Raw genomic sequence first — 21,196 nt, forward strand, 5'->3', positions numbered from 1 at the left:
AAGCAATACAAATCTGGCGTCTTATTGATAATGAAACTGACATGATTTGACATCTTACATGCAGCTTTAGCCTGATTTTCTGCAATATGGCCCATAATGTAACCGTCAATAATCTCACCTCCCTCAGGTAGGCTAAATCCCTGAAGTAGGTAAAATAGGGCTTTTTCTGGAGAAAGAGTAACAGATAAAGACAAAGGTTCAGATCTACAAGAGTGTGCTAAGATTTAGCAAGTCTCAGTTCCAATCCATGGGAATGGGTGTAGAGGAGTGTGAAAGATTTTGTGGATCTGTACCAAAGGGAGGGAGACCCATTTAGGAGACACACCCAAGGACACAACTGTGAGTGATATACTTAGGAAATATGGAAATAAATCATGTGTATTTTCTTTGTAATTTGATTTGCATATTTCCCAGATATTTCAGGTGTGTTTTATCTCTCAATGGGGATTATAGGTTAATCTATCTGTAGGTATATAAATCAATGGGATTTCTCCTAAATTGGTATCTCTCCTCTCAAGGAAATACCCTAATCCACCTACAGTACCTACAGTAAGGGAGACTTTTCAGGCTATCTGAAAACGTATGAATTGGCCATGAATATGTCATTTTTCCCCCTCTGTGTTTGGACATGCGACAAGGGCTTACTGAATATGGCAGGATACTACAAATCTGTCTACTTATCGCAGTTGAATGAATATAGGCATTGCCAGCTCCAGTGACACAAAGCTACGATCGTGGTGATATTTCTGGCATTACAGTATGTTGAAAGGATGAAAGGGTGTTAGGAATGGACCATGGGGAAGATCAGCTGGATTCATTGGAAACATCCACTAATGTCACTTGGGTATTTGTTCCCAAAGTAATCTATGTTGAGCCATATTCCTCTGTGTATTTTGAGGCACGTGCTATAAATGCACATGCATGGGAAGCATTATGTATTTCTTCTCAATGGTCCAATTCCCCCTGGATCCATTTATCAGGTGTGAGTACTCCAGGTATAGGAACACTAAGACATCAATTATTATGCTACAACAAAATTCATATTCAATAAGTATGAGCCCTTAACCAAACATAACCCACATTCTCCTTTGACACAACATGGGTACAGCTTTGTCTGTTGGTGCTGGATGGAAAGGTACCTGGACATACAGATGGAGCAAGGCTTACTGTCCCCAACAAGCAAAAGTCTGCGGCGCTAGGGGCAGTCTCTGCTCCCATTGCGCTGCAGGGGTTCCATGCTTCTTAATGGGACCCCTGCATCATTAATCCTTTGGTGCCGCTACCATTGCGTCAAGCGGCTGCGGCACCGAAGACCTTACACCTTGCTATATCTGTATGACACTTATTAAATACAAATACCATTTTACTAACATGTTGCCCCATCATAGTATAATAAAATGGGGTTGCTTTTTAAAAAAATGGCGCTGTAACAAAAATAGGATTTACCCATTGCTAATATATATTTTAAAATAAGGATTGCATAGTGGACAACGTGGCAGCCGTGAGTATTTTGTATTTTTACAATTACCGTTAAACTTAATTATTAGAAAGTATTTATTCATAAATGGGTAGCAGTACAATTGAATTACCTCAGTATTACATAGCCCTAGTGATACAAATTAGCGATAACCTGTGTTAATCAGCGTTAGAAATGCAATTGTAGAGGGGAAAATCAGTCTAAAAAAATGATATCACATATTAATAATAAGACTTTACAAGTCCAACTGGCCAGCTGATCATGGGTTAACCATGGCTAGCTGGCCACTTGTGCTACTAAGGGTTGACCATGGCTAACTGGCCACTTGGGCTTATTAAGGTTGATGATGGCTAGCTGGCCACTTTGGCTACTTAAGGTTGACCATGACTAGCTGGCCACTTTGGCTACTTAAGGTTGACCATGGCTAGCTGGCCACTTGGGCTACTTAAGGTTGACCATGGCTAGCTGGCCACTTGGCTACTTAAGGTTGACCATGGCTAGCTGGCCACTTGGGCTACTTAAGGTTGACCATGGTTAGCTGGCCACTTAGGCTTCTTAAGGTTGACCATGGCTAGCTGGCCACTTGGGCTACCTGAGGTTCATATATTAATATGTTCTGCAATGTTAATAACAATTATTATCACCTATTCTAAGTTGGCTAGTCTTATCGTGCCTATGTCTATAGTGGCCATTATGAAAATAGAAACGTTAGGCTTAACCCCAGCTTGAGGTAGGTGATAAAAATGAGCAATATTTTTTGCCACTAGCCCGATATCTCTAGGCATTGGGGTATAGTGAATAGCAGGTAAGAAGGTAATTTGGCATTAATTAGTAATTTTCACACACTGCCGTTAAAAATAACGCGCGCATATCTCCACTGTAAAGAAAAACCTGTATCTCTGCTTTGCCTCGGACGATATGGCTTCGGTAAATAGGTCAATAAATAAAATTGGGGTTAAACACTGATTATGCCAATTTTTTTTTCATTTATCGATCTTTAGTGAATTAAGGGCTTTGTAGCCAAAGTGGATCCATTATCTGTGGTGTGGTTTTATGACTGATGAAATGTGTAGTTCACTATCTTCACTTATCAGGTCATTTGCTGCAATTATGACAGTATTGTGTGCGGGGGGATGTACTGTAAATCATGCCCATTGTCTGTGAAATAACTAATTTCTTTGGAAAGAGCCATTTTGCAGACGCAGCATTGTTTATGAGTGTGACTGTCCACACAGAATAAATTCTAAAAGTATCCGTTCCCCAGTGAAATCCCTCCTGTGGCAATCTGGGGCACATTCACTCCTGGTTAAAATACACGTTCTATCGAACTATATTTTCATTGTACTAAGTAAATCTCCGCAATGTTACATAAATTGTTTTAAGCCATTATGAAAAATGTTTTATAGGTGCCTTTCAATGAAGTTCCAAGGCTGGGGATGGGGGCTGGTTTGCTGTTACAAGTGTAGTCACACGCACAGTAGGACCAAAGTGATCTAATAGTATTAAGAAGGATGTCCAAGTGTTAAAGTGCAATACAACGTAGCCAGCAAGAAACAACCTTGTGTAGGCAATTTAAACAATGTTATTGGCTTCTTTAAGCAAATCTAACTATGCTAAAAGCAAAAACTTGGAACCCTTATATCTGAAAATGTATTGGAAATTGCATTTTCAAAGAGCCTCCGAATGGGGGGGGTTATCAATTGATGGTTTTGTTTAACCTCAGCCCAACCTATGCTTATCAATGAGTTAATAGAGATAAAGGGAAGTGAGTGAAGGGTGCAAACTCTTATTGAATGCACAGAGACATCCGCCAAAGGGAAGTCAACTCGTCCCTCCTCCCACTCCCCCCCCCCCCCAAGTCTCAGCTCACCATGTTTAAAAACTAATTGATTAAAAAATACTGAGAGGTGTCAGATTTAGGTGAAAAAGGCATTGATCCCCCTGATGTAATGGCTAAAGCATGTCACTGCTATTAGTACCCTTTGGTCCTAGAAGGATTGCCCCACTAATGAAGAGGACCGTTAGTGGTCAGTGGTCCAGCTGCTGCATGAGTGTGATTAAGCACATGTAAGAGAGAAGGAGTGAAGAGGCCAATGCTACTGACTTTGAAACACACGAGCCCAGCGCCAGTTCTTTAAACAATGATGTAAATAGGATCAACGCTCCTTGATAAAGGACCAGCCTGTGCGAAACGCGTTGGAGAAGGTTTTTGCCCCCGTCTAACTTGGCTCAAATAAAACAATTATTTTGAAGTTATTTATTTTGTTGCCACATTTGGCTGTGCGCTGCTGCAACTTTGTTTCGTTGTAAATAGGAATCACCCTACACTTTTTGTCTGTTGTGAATCAGGCTGCGGTTTGCAGCGTCACCAGGAAGAGTCAGGGAGGAGTTACACGAAGCATAAAGAATAATGAGCTGAATCAACTTCTGCTTCTCTTTACGTCGCAAATGTAAGAAGCATTAGCGTTCAAAAATTCCACCAGGCCTGAGATACCTTTCAGGTGGACTAACAGCATTTACAATGACAAATCTGACTCTAAAACAAACAGACAATTTGTATAGTAACTCATGTTTGAAGGCATTGATACTTCGCTAAAGATTTGATTGTTCACACTAGGGGCCCTGTTCTGTGCGAAGTCGCTTCGGCGTATACAGAGTGACTGTACCTCCCATGATCTTTATTTAATATGTTGAGAACCGGCTTTCTCAGGCTGAAAAAGTGTTTAATCTCATTCATTTTGAAAGGAGCTGAACTGTTCCCCAGCACTTGGAGGTACCATCACAGCATATTGAATATGGACCAATGAGACAAGAGCGTATACTCTGTAAGCTGCGAGATCGCCGATCCGTGTGATCTGACCCGGGAAGCACTCAAAGGACTTGTACCTGCTAAATCTATGTACTTTTTTCCCATGCCATATACAGTAATAAATAAATATTTTATTACTGTCACAGAAAACGAAGAATACCAACATAGGAATTATTTAATAAGGCCCCTCGTATTTGAAAGAATGAATGCAACAATAATGCAGATATTCAGCAGTGTACTGGGTAGGGCTGTTTGACACCTGTAGTTGATTTGAAGAGCATCAAAATACTACTTATTGAGAAAGCCCTGGTGAAAATGCCCAAATGTTTTGACAACCCCACTTAATGCAAAGCAGTAATTGCGCCTTCTTTCATCTTGTCAAGGCTAAGTAGGATAACTATCCCTTTAAGCAGCAGATTCAGCTGGCATTTGGCATTACATGGTCTGACATTAATTTGTCTAATTATCTATGGCACTCGTGGCTTCTAGACGTTCAATTAAACTAAATCCACTGCAATTAAAGATGGGAGGTCGGAACATTTAGAGCAAAAAGTTAGATTCATTCGGCCCGTCAAGTGCCCTGCCTGCCCCCCTTGCTCTTTACGAACTTTTCCAAACGCACCGCTGCTACCAAAACCAGTGCAAAGAGCAGCACGGGTAGAGCTGAAGCTGCCGCTCGCTAAGCGTAGACATCAAACATGGATTCTCGTAGCTGGCACACACTCAAACAGAACACAGCACTGATAAATATTTATACATATTCAGCTCTTGGCTGCCTACCTGAAACCGCCAGTTCTTTTTTTTTATTAATTATCTCGAGTCTTTATTTACTTTTCTTATTTATCTTTCCCTATAGGCACACAGACCATGTTAATCCCTTCAACAGAATGCTAACCGTGGTGGCCCCTGCTGATAGTCAATAACTCTAACTGGAAGACGGTGAACCAACGTTGGGACAGTACAGTATCAGTACAGAACTTTATTTTCTATTTTTACATGGAGGGCTGTTGGTAAAAGATCGCCTGATGACCGAACAGCACCAGATTCATCCGGGAAATACTGTAAGAGCCATATCTTGTAATCTGGTTGTTTTTTTTTTATTGATTCTTCTCTGGTTTTGTTGCAGTTTTGTACCCATGAGGCGTTGATAGATACATAACGTCAGCACACATTACTGTATATGTTATACATAATGTCAGCAGATTTTATCAGTGTGAAATCGAAGGGGTGAATAGAGAAAACATGCTGCCCTGTGCTCTAGGCAGTTGGGTAATGCTACGTAGAGAAAGCGCCCCAGCGATGTGAAACGCGTCAGAGATTATTTTTGGGATGTTTGCTGTTTTTTTAACGTGTTGGTGTTCATATAAAGTATTTTTATTTTTCCAGGTCAGGTCCCTGAGCTTCAGTTTTTAGTCTGCCTGCAGTGCTCCAGTTTCCTCCTCTATTCCCTCCTGTAAATCTAAGGGGTGCAGAGAAACTCCTACGTTGCTGCTAGCGGCGGTGAGCAGCTGAGTCCGTTGGATGATTGGACCATCTCACGGGGCGTGCTTCCGGATAATCAACAAGTCAGGAGAAAATAAAGCAGGAAACCGGACCTCGCACGCGTTTTACACCGCCGGGGTGCTTTCTCCCACACATTTTACACCGCTGGGGTCATCTCTCCCACACATTTCACACCCTTGGGATGCTTTCTCCTACAGGTTTCACACTGCTGGGGTGCATTCTCCCATGCATTTCATACTGCTGGGGTGCATTCTCCCATGCATTTCACACTGCTGGGGTGCATTCTCCCATGCATTTCACACTGCTGGGGTGCATTCTCCCATGCATTTCACACTGCTGGGGTGCATTCTCCCATGCATTTCATACTGCTGGGGTGCATTCTCCCATGCATTTCACACTGCTGGGGTGCATTCTCCCATGCATTTCACACGGCTGAGGTGCATTCTCCCATGCATTTCACACTGCTGGGGTGCATTCTCCCATGCATTTCACACTGCTGAGGTGCATTCTCCCATGCATTTCACACCACTGGGGTGCTTTCTCCCACGCGTTTCCCACCGCTGTCGTGCATTCTCCCACATAGTTCACACTACTGGGGTGCACGCTTTCTCCCACGCATTTCTCATCGCTGGGGTGCTTTCTCCCACGCGTTTCACACCACTGGGGTTCTTTCTCTTTTTGAGAATTTCCTGCTCTATCTTCTCCTGAGATCTAAGGGGGGACGGGTACTTATCAAAGAAACTGTCGTTGTGCTGTTAACTGAATTATTTTTCTCATAGAATTTGATACATTATGGGGTCACTAATCCAAGTCGGGTAAACAAAATAGCATTTGACTTATTAAGGAAAAAACACTCCCATTGAAAGCCACTGAATTGTCTTGTTTGACGGAAGATAAGAACCACATAAGCCCACCTAGTCCGCCCATTCTTCTCTGAAATACGCGGTGCTGTTTCTTCCCATGAGACGTTGATACATCGATCCTTATACTTCCCTGTGCTCAAACACAACACATTAGATTGTAAGCTCCATGCGGTATGGAAAATCGGCACCCCTTCTATGCCAGCAGCTACCTTACGACATTTAAGTCATGAAGTCATCAAAGTCTCCTGGCGACCAAAGTGGGGCAAAACTGAAGCCAAAAACGGCACCAAAGATATTCAGCATGTTTCCTGTGGGACATTTTCTATGATACCGTTTTTGTGCCCCACGTTGATACAAGACCCCCAAAGAGGGGTCATGTTTAATAATAATAACTTTATTTTATATAGTGATTTTCTCCCAATGGGACTCAGCGCGTCACAATTACAGTACAGCGCGCGGTACGCAGCACATATGAAGGTTACAGACACAGTCCCTGCCACGTAGAGTTTATAATCTATGTTTTAGTGCCTGAGGCACAGGGAGATAAAGTGATTTGCCCAAGGTCACAAGGAGCCGACACCGGGAATTAAACCAGGTTCCACTAATTCATACTCAGTGTCCCGAGACAGTGTCATTGCTCACTCAGCCGCTCCTTCTCCCGATTAGGATACATTCCCAGCTTTTTAGGAGCAAGTCTTCCTTGCTTGGTAACAGGGAAGCACCCATGCCCTTCACCACACGACAAAGCTCATTTCAAAAGCAGCTCACACTTCTGACACTGCTTCATTCATCATCAACGGAGCTGTTTCACACCACGTCAAAGCTGCAAAAACACGCAAAAAACATGGTCAGGCTCCTGTAACTCTATCATTAGTGAGAAGCCCGGGGGGTTATTTAGCAATGTTTCTGGCTGAAGAAACTCTGGCTAAATTGGAGCAAAAATTGCATCTGATTTATCAAAGAAAATAAACCCTAATGAATCAATCAGTCAATTTGTTTTTAGCATACTGACTACCTAAGGGGTCTCGCAGCTCGGATAAATATGGTGAGCAATTGTGGCCAAGAAAGTAATGTCCCTTTTTTCCTTTGATAGATTACATGTTTTGCACCAGCTTTTTTTCCCCTCAATCTTTTGCACCTGGGAGATGTTGATAACTTTCCCCACAACACGAATCCGCCACGGATTGGTGCGCGCCGTTCAGCCACGGATTGATACGTGCCATTCAGCCACAGATTAGTACGTGCCATTCAGCCACGGATTTCTGTGGATCAGTCTCAAATCAAGTATTATGGTAATAATTTTCGGACGAGTAGGATGCGAGTCATTTAAATATACTTCGCGTATCTCTCAGGTATCTACGGGGTGCTCCTTTTTGAGCCCATGTGTCTCTCCCTATGTTATCTGGAGGGAGGTTTGAAGGGGTATTTATAGAACTTGAGACTCTAGTAGTGTAGCTCTCTGTCTCTCTCATATTTTTTTTAGTTCCCAATCAGATTTTAGGAAACCAGTCCCGATAATCCGCAGATCAGATTTTGAACGGACCGTCCATCACTAACCCCCACACAGTGTATGAGCTTCTTTAATTATTCATTTAGTAAATAGTTCCAAAAATATTTTGGGGGATAATTTCTCCAAGTCCCAGCAACACAAAACAGCACCACATTTGTGAAAGAGAAGCATTCCCATTGAAGCCAGTTGGATTCTCGACTTTAACCAATCTGGAGCAGTACTTTTGCACTGATTTTGCATTACTTTAGCAGTGGGAAAACTTTAATAAATAACCCTCCAAATTCCTTCAATAAATCCGGTGTTGTTTATCCGGGAGATTTTAATAAGTGGCTCCAAATTGTACGTGTGTTAAGTAAATCAAAACTTATATGTACACAAACACATACCACCCATGCAAGCATTATACATATGTAACACACCTATCTCCCTCCCCCCCCCCCTTCCCGGCAGCAGGGGATAGGGTGTACATGTGTGTGAATAGGGATCCAACCCACAGCCGATGGGATTAGAATGTTAGCTCCTCAGTCTGTTACCTGTGATCTCAGGGTTCCTTCTGGCAGGTTCAGGCCTTGGCTGTAATGGAGGATGAAGTGGTGGTTGTGAGGACAGGACAAGAAACAGGGCGCCAGGATCTTTTGTAACTCAAATGGGTTTATTGACACACAGCATAATAGCAACATGGTCCATCTCTGCATACATCCTAGCCCCGGGGCATCACCCCTTCCCTGGGCAGGATAGCACAAGGCATCCTTAGCCATGAGGCAAGGCAGGACATACCAGCAATGGTAATACCCTCTCCGTCTCCTCTCAGCATCCCTCCGGGACCCTTCCATGTAAAGTAAGTACTTCTGCGCAGGCTTTAGCCTCTACTCTACCTCAAGCCGTACATTGAACAGAGGAGCCTGGTTCACCAACTTCCTCCAAACGAGTGGTCTCCTGTTGGCTTCCTAGTCCCTAGCACCCTGCGTCTCAGAAAACTCCCTCTGCCTGAGCTTTATATAGGAAGGTCTTGCTTCTCTTCACTCGCCCTAGACTGTCATCCCAGGAGCTTAAGGCCCCCCAGGCAGTCTACATTACCAATCCCTGGTCATCACCCCTAGAGGAGGAATGAACCTGCACTTCCCTAGGTGAGGGATAAACTACTATTCTCTCTAGCAGCTTCCACTTAGTCATACAGAAGGAGGAGCCATACTATCCCTCCCCCTCATTCTAGCAGCTTCCCAAGCCCAGACTTGTGCCTGTAAGTTGCTACACTCAGCAACTGAGGAGATGTGATGTCCCCAGTGCACTATTAACCCCAGCACTGCCTGCTCTTACCAGGAAATGTGCCAGGCTGGGGGAAAATAGTGAGGGGGCTACATATATATATATATATATATATATATATATATATATATATATATATATATATATATATATTTACTTATTTTTTTCATGGTTGCACACACGGTGTAATATGCCAAAAAGATGGTGTCTGTGGTGCACGGGAAAGGGAGAGAGGTATAAACAGAAACACAGGAACAAATCACTGAAGTGATCCAATATACTAGCAACACACAACACAGTAACTGAAGAAAAGGGTGATTTATTGGTTCATGGTGCAGACATAAAGCCCAACGTTCCGTTCCCCAGGACCCTTGAGAAAGATCCCTCTGGGGACCAAAACTTTGGGCTTTTTGCCTGCACAATGGACCAATAAATCACCTTTTTCTTCAGTTGCTGGATTGTGCTACAGTAGTATATTGGATCACTTCTGTGATTAGTTCCTATGTGTGTGTATATATATATATATATATATATACATACATACATACATACATACATACATACATACATACACACACACACACAAATGTTTCAAGATAAGAAAGAGACAGAATAGTAAATTTTCAACAAAAAAAAACCATTGAAATTGTTGGTTGCATCTACAATTCTAGTGTTAAAAAGCAGTACAACCCTTAATACAATGTGCGTGCTATGTACTGTATGAAGGTCGTTATGTGACTCAGTTGTCTGAAATAACATTTGACACATTGGGTCGTGTTGCATACCTGATTGATTAAATGAAAACATAATTATGTGTATTTTTTCACTTTATAACTAGTATTAGTCAATTTCAATTCTTATTTTAATCTGTTTTATAATAGCCATACTGTGAAAAATAATACATTCTGTTACCGTATATTATGAAACATCCGGGCTGTGCCAAAAAAATGTTTTTGCTGACATAAAGCAATTGAGAGAACTTCTAATTCTGCGCTAACAATATAAACATACTGGGTAGGATTTAAGACAGGTATAACTTGGTGAATGATTTTGAGAAAGGATTTAAGCCAGGTATAACTTGGGGAATGATTTTGAGAAAGGATTTAAGACAGGTATAAATTGGTGAATGATTTTGGGGCAGGATTTAAGCCAGGTATAACTTGGTGAATGATTTTGAGAAAGGATTTAAGCCAGGTATAAATTGGTGAATGATTTTGGGGCAGGATTTAAGACAGGTATAATTTGGGGAATGATTTTGGGGCAGGATTTAAGACAGGTATAATTTGGGGAATGATTTTGGGGCAGGATGTAAGCCAGGTATAACTTGGTGAATGATTTTGGGGCGGGATTTAAGACAGGTATAACCCGGTGAAGGATTTTGGGGCAGGATTTAAGCAAGGTATAACTCGGTGACTGATTTTGGGGCGGGATTTAAGCCAGGTATAACTCGGTGAATGATTTTGGGGCGGGATTTAAGCCAGGTATAAATTGGGGAATGATTTTGGGGCGGGATTTAAGCCAGGTATAACACGGTGAATGATTTGGGGGCGGGATTTAAGTCAGGTATAACTTGGGGAATGATGTTGGGGCAGGATTTAAGCCAGGTATAACTTGGGGAATGATTTTGGGGCGGGATTTAAGCCAGGTTTAACTTGGGGAATGATTTTGGGGCGAGATTTAAGGCAGGTATAACTTGGTGAATGATTTTGGGGGCAGGATTTAAGCCAGGTATGATTTGGGGAATGATTTTGGGGCAGGATTTAAGACAGGTATAATTTGGGGAATGATTTTGGGGCAGGATGTAAGCCAGGTATAACTTGGTGAATGATTTTGGGGCGGGATTTAAGACAGGTATAACCCGGTGAAGGATTTTGGGGCAGGATTTAAGCAAGGTATAACTCGGTGACTGATTTTGGGGCGGGATTTAAGCCAGGTATAAGTTGGGGAAGATTTTGGGGCGGGATTTAAGCCAGGTATAACACGGTGAATGATTTTGGGGCGGGATTTAAGCCAGGTTTAACTTGGGGAATGATTTTGGGGCAGGATTTAAGCCAGGTGTAACTCTGTGAATGATTTTGGGGCAGGATTTAAACCAGGTATAACTTGGGGAATGATTTTGGGGCGGGATTTAAGCCAGGTATAACACGGTGAATGATTTTGGGGCGGGATTTAAGCCAGGTTTAACTTGGGGAATGATTTTGGGGCAGGATTTAAGCCAGGTATAACTCGGGGAATGATTTTGACGTACTGTAGGAACGTACATTTTTGCCGCACATTACGTAACATTTCCATCTGTACGTTACGCGCTCCGTCTTTGCTTGCGCCAATATATTTGACCAAAACACGCTTGTGCCGCATTTGGAGAAAATAAAGGTTAGCACGTACGTGCATGATATCCTGCATCAATTTAACGCCAAGTTGTTCCATTTGTGAAACATACAGTACAGTAGGCCCCAAAAGGTCTTGTGTCTCGGTATTTTGTCTGTGTGCGGTAAATGCCAAAGCAGAATCTAGCATGTTTATCCCAAGGAGTACAAACAAAGAATAAGAAGCAGGGACTCTGCCGGTCAATACAGGGTTACATCAGCCCATCAGCTTGGGCTAACTCAGTCTGTGAAAAAGAGGGCAACACCGCAGGTTAAAAAAGCAGTGGGATAAAGTGCAACGTTTCGGCAACACGAGGATCCCTTCTTCAGGAAGGCAGCTGGTTTGCACCACCGTTGCACCAGGGGAATTTAAAGGTGCAGTACAGCACTTTCCTCCCTTTTTCCAATGGGTGGGAAGCAGGGGCTGAACCGCATTCATTTCAGCTTCGGCGATCCCTGGTACATACTGGGAAAGGTACCACTGGGACTTCCACGTATTTAAATAACCCTGGGCACATGGGCCAATAGGCAGCGGCCGTGGCTCCCTATTGGGACGTATAAAGCCGGAGATGTAAACCCCCATTTTGTTTCCCCTGGAGCAGACGATACCGGTGTCGCCTTCCCCGGTAAGCATGTCAGCAACCAAAGAGTCCCTGGAGCGGATCGTAACAAGGTTCTGCCCTGGGGACGCCCTGTCTCTCATCCATGTACAAAAAGGGGGGAAGGGTCAACCAATGTTTTGAATAGGGCGAATTCTCCTTTAAACATCATCAGTGATATTGACCTGAATGCTGTATGTTGTATGATAACCTTGTGTAAGTGCTATACAGAGTGGAGAGGCAGCCCTTTGTATTGTGCTCCATGCACTGCACAAAGAACAGCAAGCCAGCTTCCCCTTCATCTATTGCAGGGTAAGTGGTTGCTTCACATAGCAGATGTTCCACCGCACTCCTACAGGAAATAGTTTGTCTATACAGTATACAAGCATGGCATAATACAGAGAACACGCACACTGCCGTGTGTCTGCATGTACGCAGTATACACACATATATCCCCAAAATAGCAACATGTAATAAAGTTCTCACCACTGCCCTCGGTGAGTGTATAATGTATATACTGCGGCTGTGCTGAGCGCTGTCGCCATTTTACTGCAGGTTACTTCTGTTTAATAAAAAAAGGAAACAGCGCGCCGTGTACTGTACGTTTATTCGCTCGGAATGTGGGATTACAATAGGCGCGATATTTTGGACGCGGAACATTGTATATAATACGGCGGGATCTTATTGCCTATGTGCAATGCGGCAGCTACTAGAATAGGCCCCACAGACTGTCAGGTGGTATTAGAGTCACTCGGACTCACTGCTAGTCTTCGGACTATAATATTTCCATCTGTATTCACCTTACCCTGAAACAGGGGTTCTCAACTGCAGTCTTCACCCCCCCCCTACGGGTCAGGTTGTCAGGACACCCCTGCGCCATGAATGACACGATGCTTGGTAAAGATACGGTGGGAGTCGGCGAGCCAGCCAGAGAAAGATTTCCTCAGTTCCATGCCGGGCGTTGAAGCTCTCACCCTGGCATGTGGCAAATCAAATAACACCAACTCTTAAGGCGCTTGTTCTCCCAAAATGTCTTATCTTTGGAAAAGATGCTGGTTGGAATGAAAAGCCGTGTAATGCATCAGCCAACGACGATATCTGAACCTAGAGAGAAACAACTGGATGAAGAAGTTCCACTGAGTCCCTCCAAATCTGCTCTCCTGACAAAAACATGGTGTCGCTTGAGAGCAGCTCTCATGGTGTTTGTAGACCAATGATCAACCAGAATTACCGAATGCTCCAATTCCGTTCAAACTCCCAGTGTTAGATACTTGTGCCTTCTATGTGCTGACTACAAACATATTCGAAGATATTACGTCAGCCTTTTGCCCCAGTTTTGAAAGATTGGTGTCAACAGAACTCTGGAAGATGCTAAAACTGGTGGGTAAAGGCCCCATCAGCTTTCAAGGTCACAACCAGCACTTCCAAATCCGCCCGAAAAAGAACATCACTCCTCTACTTGGGTCAAAAAGTGGCCGGAACACAACTACCGAGAAATGAGAAGATCAATCTCTTGTTTTTTCTGATTATTGCTAAAGAAGTCTTGAGATTCCGATCTCGGTATTCCCCAGGAATTTGCGTTCTCGAGCTAGCACTCCAATGCTTCCGTGGGGTCACAAATCTGCTGTCATTCACAATGCAATATTTGAAAAGTTTATGTAATATGTTCTTTGTTTGTAGTTCACTGCTTCTTCAGGGGGGATTAAGAGTCATCTAATAAGGCAGCGTATTTTTTTTTTATTTTTTTTAATAAACGCAGCATTTGATTACCTTTATTGAAAACAAATTACCTAAGCTGCTGATCGATTCGTTCTCCCATCATCGATCAGCAAAGATCCTGCTTCCCAGGGTTCACTAAATGGCTGCCTTTCAGTTTCAATCAATCCTTCAGTCAGTGTAACTCAGCAGCTGCAATGTATTCTTATATTAGTAAGGTAACAGTATCTACTGCTACAGTTTGCAGCTCAAACTGCTGGGAATATTGTCAACACATTATCACAAATGGAAAAGTGTTGTAAAAATCTCGCTCTGCTGAGAATTTGTGCTAAAACCTGCTATAGAAGTCACAGGACTCTCAGTATATTAAAACTCATAAAAAACGGCATTGAGTTCAATGTTAAAATAAAGAAAAGGTAGTAAATCTTATCTAATACTACAGAACTGATTTTTTTTTTAAACACGTAGGACATTGCTTGAATTGATCCTTTAATATTATATTTTTCTCGTTTATACAGTATATTGGTCCCGTTAATTGGCTTAATAATTTATCTACAGTTAGCTGTTAATACCTTTGTTTAATTTAGAATGCTCCTAATGTAGAGGTACATCAGGGTCTAATAAGTGGTTCCTATTTCTTTTTTGAATCAATATTATCCTAAACTTAATTATCTCTTGATAACATAATATAAAACGAGATGATTTTCCTATACATAAACTACCTGTTTCAGTCTTGCCCGACTAACACCCTTATCTAGTTCAGGGATGCTTCTTTTCCAGTATTTTATCCCTTTTGGATCTCTGCCAAAATGCAATCTTGTAAAAATGTGCCTTTATCCAACTTATTAAGGGGAAGATTTACGAGTCATATCTCTTTCATGTTATACACAGTGCTCTGTTATGATGTAATCCAGCGATGTCTATACTATACCGCTTCTGTTTTTAATGGGTTGTTTCCTTGTGCATCTGTTCAGCTTCTGTTTCCGTTAAGTAACAGCAAGTAACTCCATTTACTTTTTCATTTTTTCATTGATAATGGGCATTTATGACCATTCCAGTCATCAAAATATCTTGGTTGTTACCTGTATGTACCCTCCTATGTATAATTGTGAATTATGTCAATAAATATATATACATAAAAAACGTCTTTTGAATAAAATGCAAAATGTATAATGTGTGCAGAGGTTCGTTAAGTCAGATTGCAAACTGGCGTTAGTTTCCCTGAGTTTAAAGCAGCAGTCCAAGCTGCCGTTTTATTTTTAATTTGATTTGTCCCCTTTAATATGTGCATTAATTCAATCCACACAATGATAAGTAATTAGCTAAGTTGCCGATCGATTGGTTCTCCTGTGATCGATTGGCGAAGATTTGGCTCAGGGGTTCACTAAATGGCTGTCAGTGCAGCAGAAGAGGACCAAAGATGCAAAGTTCTGTGGGGAAGATCATGTGAAAAGGCAGTCACTAGATACAATTGGTGCACTGCTAGGAGAGGGAGTGGCTCAGTGACAGACACTGAGAGTTTGAAGCAGGGGAGCCTGGTTCAATTCCCGGTGTCGGCTCATTGTGACCTTGGGCAAGTCACTTCATCTCCCTGTGCCTCAGGCACCAAAAAACATAGATTGTAAGCTCCACGAGGCAGGGACCTGAGCCTGCAAAATGTCTCCATACAGCTAATCACATGCAAAAAAACATTGTCTTTTGGGACCCTCATTAGAATATAGCTAACACTGCAGTAGCCAGCTCACATCGGGATTCCCGGGGTTCACTTAATGGCTGCCTTTCAGTTTCTATCAATCTTTTAGTTACTAAGGTAACATTATCTATTGTTACAGTTTGCAGCTTAAACTGCTGGGAATATTGGCAACACATTATCACAAACAGGAAAATGTTGCATATATCTTGGCCTGCAACACATTCAAAACTCTTATTACACTAACACTTTTGGATTTTGGCGTTGGAAATGATTTCATTTAATAGTATTTAGTAATATACTTACTTTATTCGCTTGTAAGCATGAAGACTAATTCACACATGGAACTTTATTTCCTTCTTTGGTAAAAATCCATAACATTTTGGTTGTATAATAATAATAGCATGTTCCTGTATATCGTCGCTTGTTTTACGTAGCACTTGACAGACATTTTGCAGACACTGGTCCCTGCCCCGCAGAGCTCACAATCTATTTTTTGGTGCCTGAGGCACAAGGAGGTAAAGTGACTTGCCCAAGGTCACAAGGAGCCGACACCAGGAATTGAACCAGGCTCCCCTGCTGCAAACTCAGTCAGTGTCTTTACTCACTGAGCCGCTCCTTTTCCCTGTATGAAAAAAAAAGATTATATTGATTTACAAGAATTGCATTAAACCAAGTTTGAAACAGTATAGTAAATTGTCCTTCGAATCTATCGGGGTTATTTGTTAAACTGCGAAACTATTGCACTGAAACTCCCATTGAAGTCAAAGGGATCGATAACCCCCTATGTGTTGATGCTCTGCTGTGTGTCCCTTGTACGTACAATTATCTGCACTGAAGAAGAGTGTAAAATTGTAATCCCATTGATTCAACAGATTCATTCGACTTGGATTCCAGCAACATAACGAGGTAATGATCATTATGATAGCAATACCCTCTTGGGATCCTCTCATGATGGCCAGTAATTAAATATAATGTCCAAGCCATCCTCTCGTACATTTGTCCAATATTTCAAGAACGTGTTGTTTTTCAAGGAAGGATCAATTAAAAAGAAAGGTAATGTGATTTCATAAGATTTTATGTCAAGCGACTGACGTTGAGTGCACAAGAAACCAATGGAGATGGTCAATGAGAATTAGATGCCAACAAATGAAGCCTAAATTACAGGAACATACGTCTACAGACAATGTTTTATTCCTGGTTTCCTGCACTAAACTGCAGGGAACATATTGATGTTCTTGTTGTGGTAGTAAATTAAGCTGCTAGGACGAATCTAAAAGAATAACATGTCAGCCCACTTACAGTTATTAGCTATGTACTTGTTTATTCTTCGACGGCGAGCTGTACATTTCATTCAGGGCTAGCAAAACTTTACAATGACAAATGTAAAACCTGATCTATCAAAATAGTTTGCAAAATTAAGAACCATTTCTACATCATGTTCCTCTCAGGTCTTAGCTTGCATCTCTTATTCACAAAAGTGAAGTGCTTCCTAAGAACATACGTTGGGATGAGCGGAACAACCAACGAGGCTGAGGTGCTGACTGGTACTCTGCGGATGGCTCGCCATCATACTGTATATAAATAAATAATACAAATAAATGCCAAGAAAACGTAGGTTAGATTGGTATGTTGGTTCAGTGTTTCCTTTGTCTCAGTAGAATAAGATTACTACAAACCCTAGAACGCCTTGAAACCACACACACAAAAAAATTACTGCACCAACCTGTTCCAGTGACAATGTACAACTACACTACAAATACATATAAACAGCATTCTGGCCAAGTACATTCTCCTTATTGAATTATTTCCAACTCATCTACTCTTCCACTGTCCAAGTTTGGCCCACAAACAGCTATCCCACACATCCAAACCACATGTATATGTTGTCCTGACTATAATCTCAATTAGAATGATCTGAACTTGCCCAGTACAGCTCTGCGTATGTTAGCAGCATGGTTGTAAAGTAGGAGTGGGATGAGGTGTTATATGGAGATCAGGCTGTTGCTCATATAACATACATGTATGGCAGGGGTCTCAAACTCAGTCCTCCAGGGCCACAAACAGGCCAGTTTTTATGGATATCCCTAGAAAAGCAGAGATGTGCTAAGTTTAAAGGCCTCTGAAACAGCGACGTGGTTAAGACTTACCCAATACATTTTCTTTTTTTTAAGGGATTTCTGATTTAAGATACAGAAAGATGATGAGGGACTCATCAAGATCCGAAAATCACTGGAGATCAATGCGTGTGCTCTGCTGGCAGAGACATGATAGATAGCCGGAGACGGTGAGCAGCACACAATCCCTCGCATACAATTACTGGCTTCTCTCTAAATCCTAACGTCTCCCTAAGCCAAATAAAGCTAACTTCTTACTGAGAGAGAACTTTTGCAGCACCTGCCATGGATCAAAGGGAAGCCGAGGATTTAAATAAATACATCTTAAGTTAGAAGGTACGGTTTCATATATTCTCTGGTCACATTAAAAGAGGCCTCTGAACACTTTCCAACTCAATCAGTTATATTCCGTTCCTCTGCCTGTGCTCGGGAGCCGGAATAAAGAACATTAGTCCCTAAGCTCTGAATCATGAAATATGTTCTACGTGAGTTTTAGAGAATGTACAGTAGCTTTAGGCTATCATTCCAATGGATCATTTGAGACCTGATGTGTCGTATCTGCAGTACTGTATGTATTCTTTACAGGGCAAATCATTTTAACCAAGTTTCCCAGGAAGGGCAAAATATTCCTGTTGTTTTAAACGCTTCCATCTTGTATCCATCAGTATTTAGAATGAATCAGGTATTTTGTGTAGATAGAGTCAGTGTCCAGCTCTCCTCAGGACTAACTAACCAGCAAAGTGAAAGAACTCACACATGTAGCGCATAAAAGTGTTCAGTACAGTATGCACATTTAGTGTATATACTGTAGGACTGAAGGAGCGGCTCAGTGAGTACAGACACTGACTGTAAGTCTTAAACAATGACATTGAGTTTGAGTCAGTTCAACCTGGTTCAATTCCCTGTTACATTGGACTCTTTGTGACCTTGGGCAAGTCACTTAATCTCCCTGTGCCTCAGGCACCAAAAACATACATTGTAAGCTCAATAGGGCAGGAACCTGTGCCTGCAAAATTATAAGTACAACGCTACGTACACTGTCAGGGATTTACATGCAAAAACATTATTATTATTATTATGTACGTGACACTAGCAATACAGGGATTAATAACATAACAAGTGCATCAAACATACAAGCACATGATAGGGAGAGTTTTCAATCTACATAAGGCTATTCATAAAAGTCTGCCGCAACCATGCTGTATAAAAGGAAACATTTCAGTGACAGCAATGTGAGTTTCCTCTATGATAAAGCTGCTGGCTTCTTAAATGAAACTTAAAAAGTTAGAATGTATTTAAATAAATGTTTAATTATAAAGCCACTGTTTAATGATGCGAGAAGGTGTTCAGAGCCAGAGGCTAATGTTCTGTAAGTATAGGTATATATTGATCACTTTAATAGCCTGCCAAAGTAAATGCTTTTTCTCTTCTCTCTTCCCGTAGTAACAATAACCCAAATAAATGACTTGGATTTATGGCACGGTTGGCAAAATCTGTGATGCCATAATCAAAGTATTGGACTAAATGGAGCACATGGTACATCAAGCAATCTGATTGGTTGGTGTCCCTACGACACGTTTTCTGCTATGGCCCTATGCACTATAAAAGGCCAGGAACATTGCAGGAGAGCGGAAGTCGTTAAGGAGGCCGCGTCCGATGGCTGGAGATTAAAGAAGACAGGAGATGTCTTTAAAGAAGAAAAGAAGCAGGAAATACTCACAGAAGGATATTCTTCTATCAACATAGGATCCAGGGCTTTGTTCAATAAATATATGTACATCTGTTTAGCTGCTATTTCTATATATTTAGTGATTTCCCCCCCCCCCCCGTGTTTTTGATAAGTGACGCACAACGTCTCCCAGGTGCAAAACTTGTACTAACAAAGCAACGTCAAAACAAAGAAACAAGTCACTGAGCGCTTTACTGTGTCTTTTTCCAAATATGTTTTTTGGAAGGTTTGCCGCTTTAAAAAGTATATCGCAGGGGCGGCCAACCCCAGTCCTTCAAGACCCCCACAACAGTCTTTGACTGAGCCACTGATTGAGTCACCTGTGCTGAAGCAGGGAGATCCTGACATCTTGGTGGCCCTTGAGGACTGGAGTTGGCCCCCCTGGTGTATCCCTTCTCCCACACCGGCCGCCCCATCATTATAACCCATAAATATCCGGAACCGGGGACACAGATAAGAAGTGGAATGAGGATTCTGCGCTAGCCACCAGTTATCCCGGAGCACGCCTAATTATTAAGCCCCAATCTGGGTGTGCCGCTCCAGTAAGGGGTTGGGCATCTTAAGCAGGTTGCTAGTCGTAGAAGTAACGCGTTCAGTGCCACTGCTGCGCGATGCGTCGCTGGCGTCTCTGGCACTGACGTGGTTAATCCAAATGCGGCTTGTTGGAGATTTGTGACCGTCGTAAAATACACGGGGAAAAAGTGATGGGACCCAGATGCAGAATTTTATAGGTCTCATTATAATATGTGCAAGTGGTAACTGGTCCTCCCATCCCCCCCCCCCAACCCCCAACACCCAGCTTCCCCAAATCATAACCAGACGCGCAAAGGGGGGAGGGGGTGGCAAGGGTGGAAAACTATAATGCACGTTTAAAATACCTCTGTCTATATTCACTGAAGTGTCGATATAGCTGCGTTATATTTCGCCGTAATGAAAAAAATGGGATTTGGCCTCAAATACTAAATCAGCTGCATTAAAAATAAAATGGACAGATCGATCCTGTTTTACCACCAGCAATATGGATTTAGTGAGCAGGTCAGTAAATCAAATTGGGGTTAGACACTGATAAAAAAACACCTTTTTATTTTATCAACCTTTGTGAATCTACTGAAGAGCATTGGTCCTTGTTCAATAGGCTATAACGCTGCTTCCCTGTGCAAGTGAAGATATCAGCCCCAATCAAATGAATGGGCCTAAAACCTTCTCACGCGCAGGGAAAGAACGTCCCAGAATATTGAATAAGGAGCTCGGTGGCAGAAGACTGCAGCGGATCCCTTGATGCACAGACCCCACGACCTCTGACTCAGACTGTATGGGTCTTGCTGAGGCTCGTTAGGCCCAGAAGTAATTAGCTCAGTAATAATTGTCAATCTATGTTTAGTTTATTTGCTGCCACCCTGCACGATTTAGAAGTGGCACCTACTGTATGTGTATATGGCTCTCTCTCAAAGCAGCCTGTTCATTTCCAGCAGGGCTGCGGCAGAAGATCTGCTTTCCCAAACATGCTGGTGTGTTGTGAGTAGGGGACCATGGATGATGGATGCTGGTGAG

At 42.2% G+C, this 21,196-nt stretch overlaps 1 protein-coding gene across 1 annotated transcript in view; it reads right to left on the minus strand.

Moving 5' to 3' along the window:
• PLXNA4 (plexin A4) overlaps positions 1-21,196 on the minus strand; it is a 796,616-nt gene that overhangs the window by 521,873 nt on the left and 253,547 nt on the right. The gene's annotated exons all lie outside the window — the stretch shown is intronic.

This window comes from Ascaphus truei, chromosome 5, assembly GCF_040206685.1.
Source record: "Ascaphus truei isolate aAscTru1 chromosome 5, aAscTru1.hap1, whole genome shotgun sequence".
NCBI classification, from domain to species: Eukaryota; Metazoa; Chordata; class Amphibia; order Anura; family Ascaphidae; genus Ascaphus; species Ascaphus truei.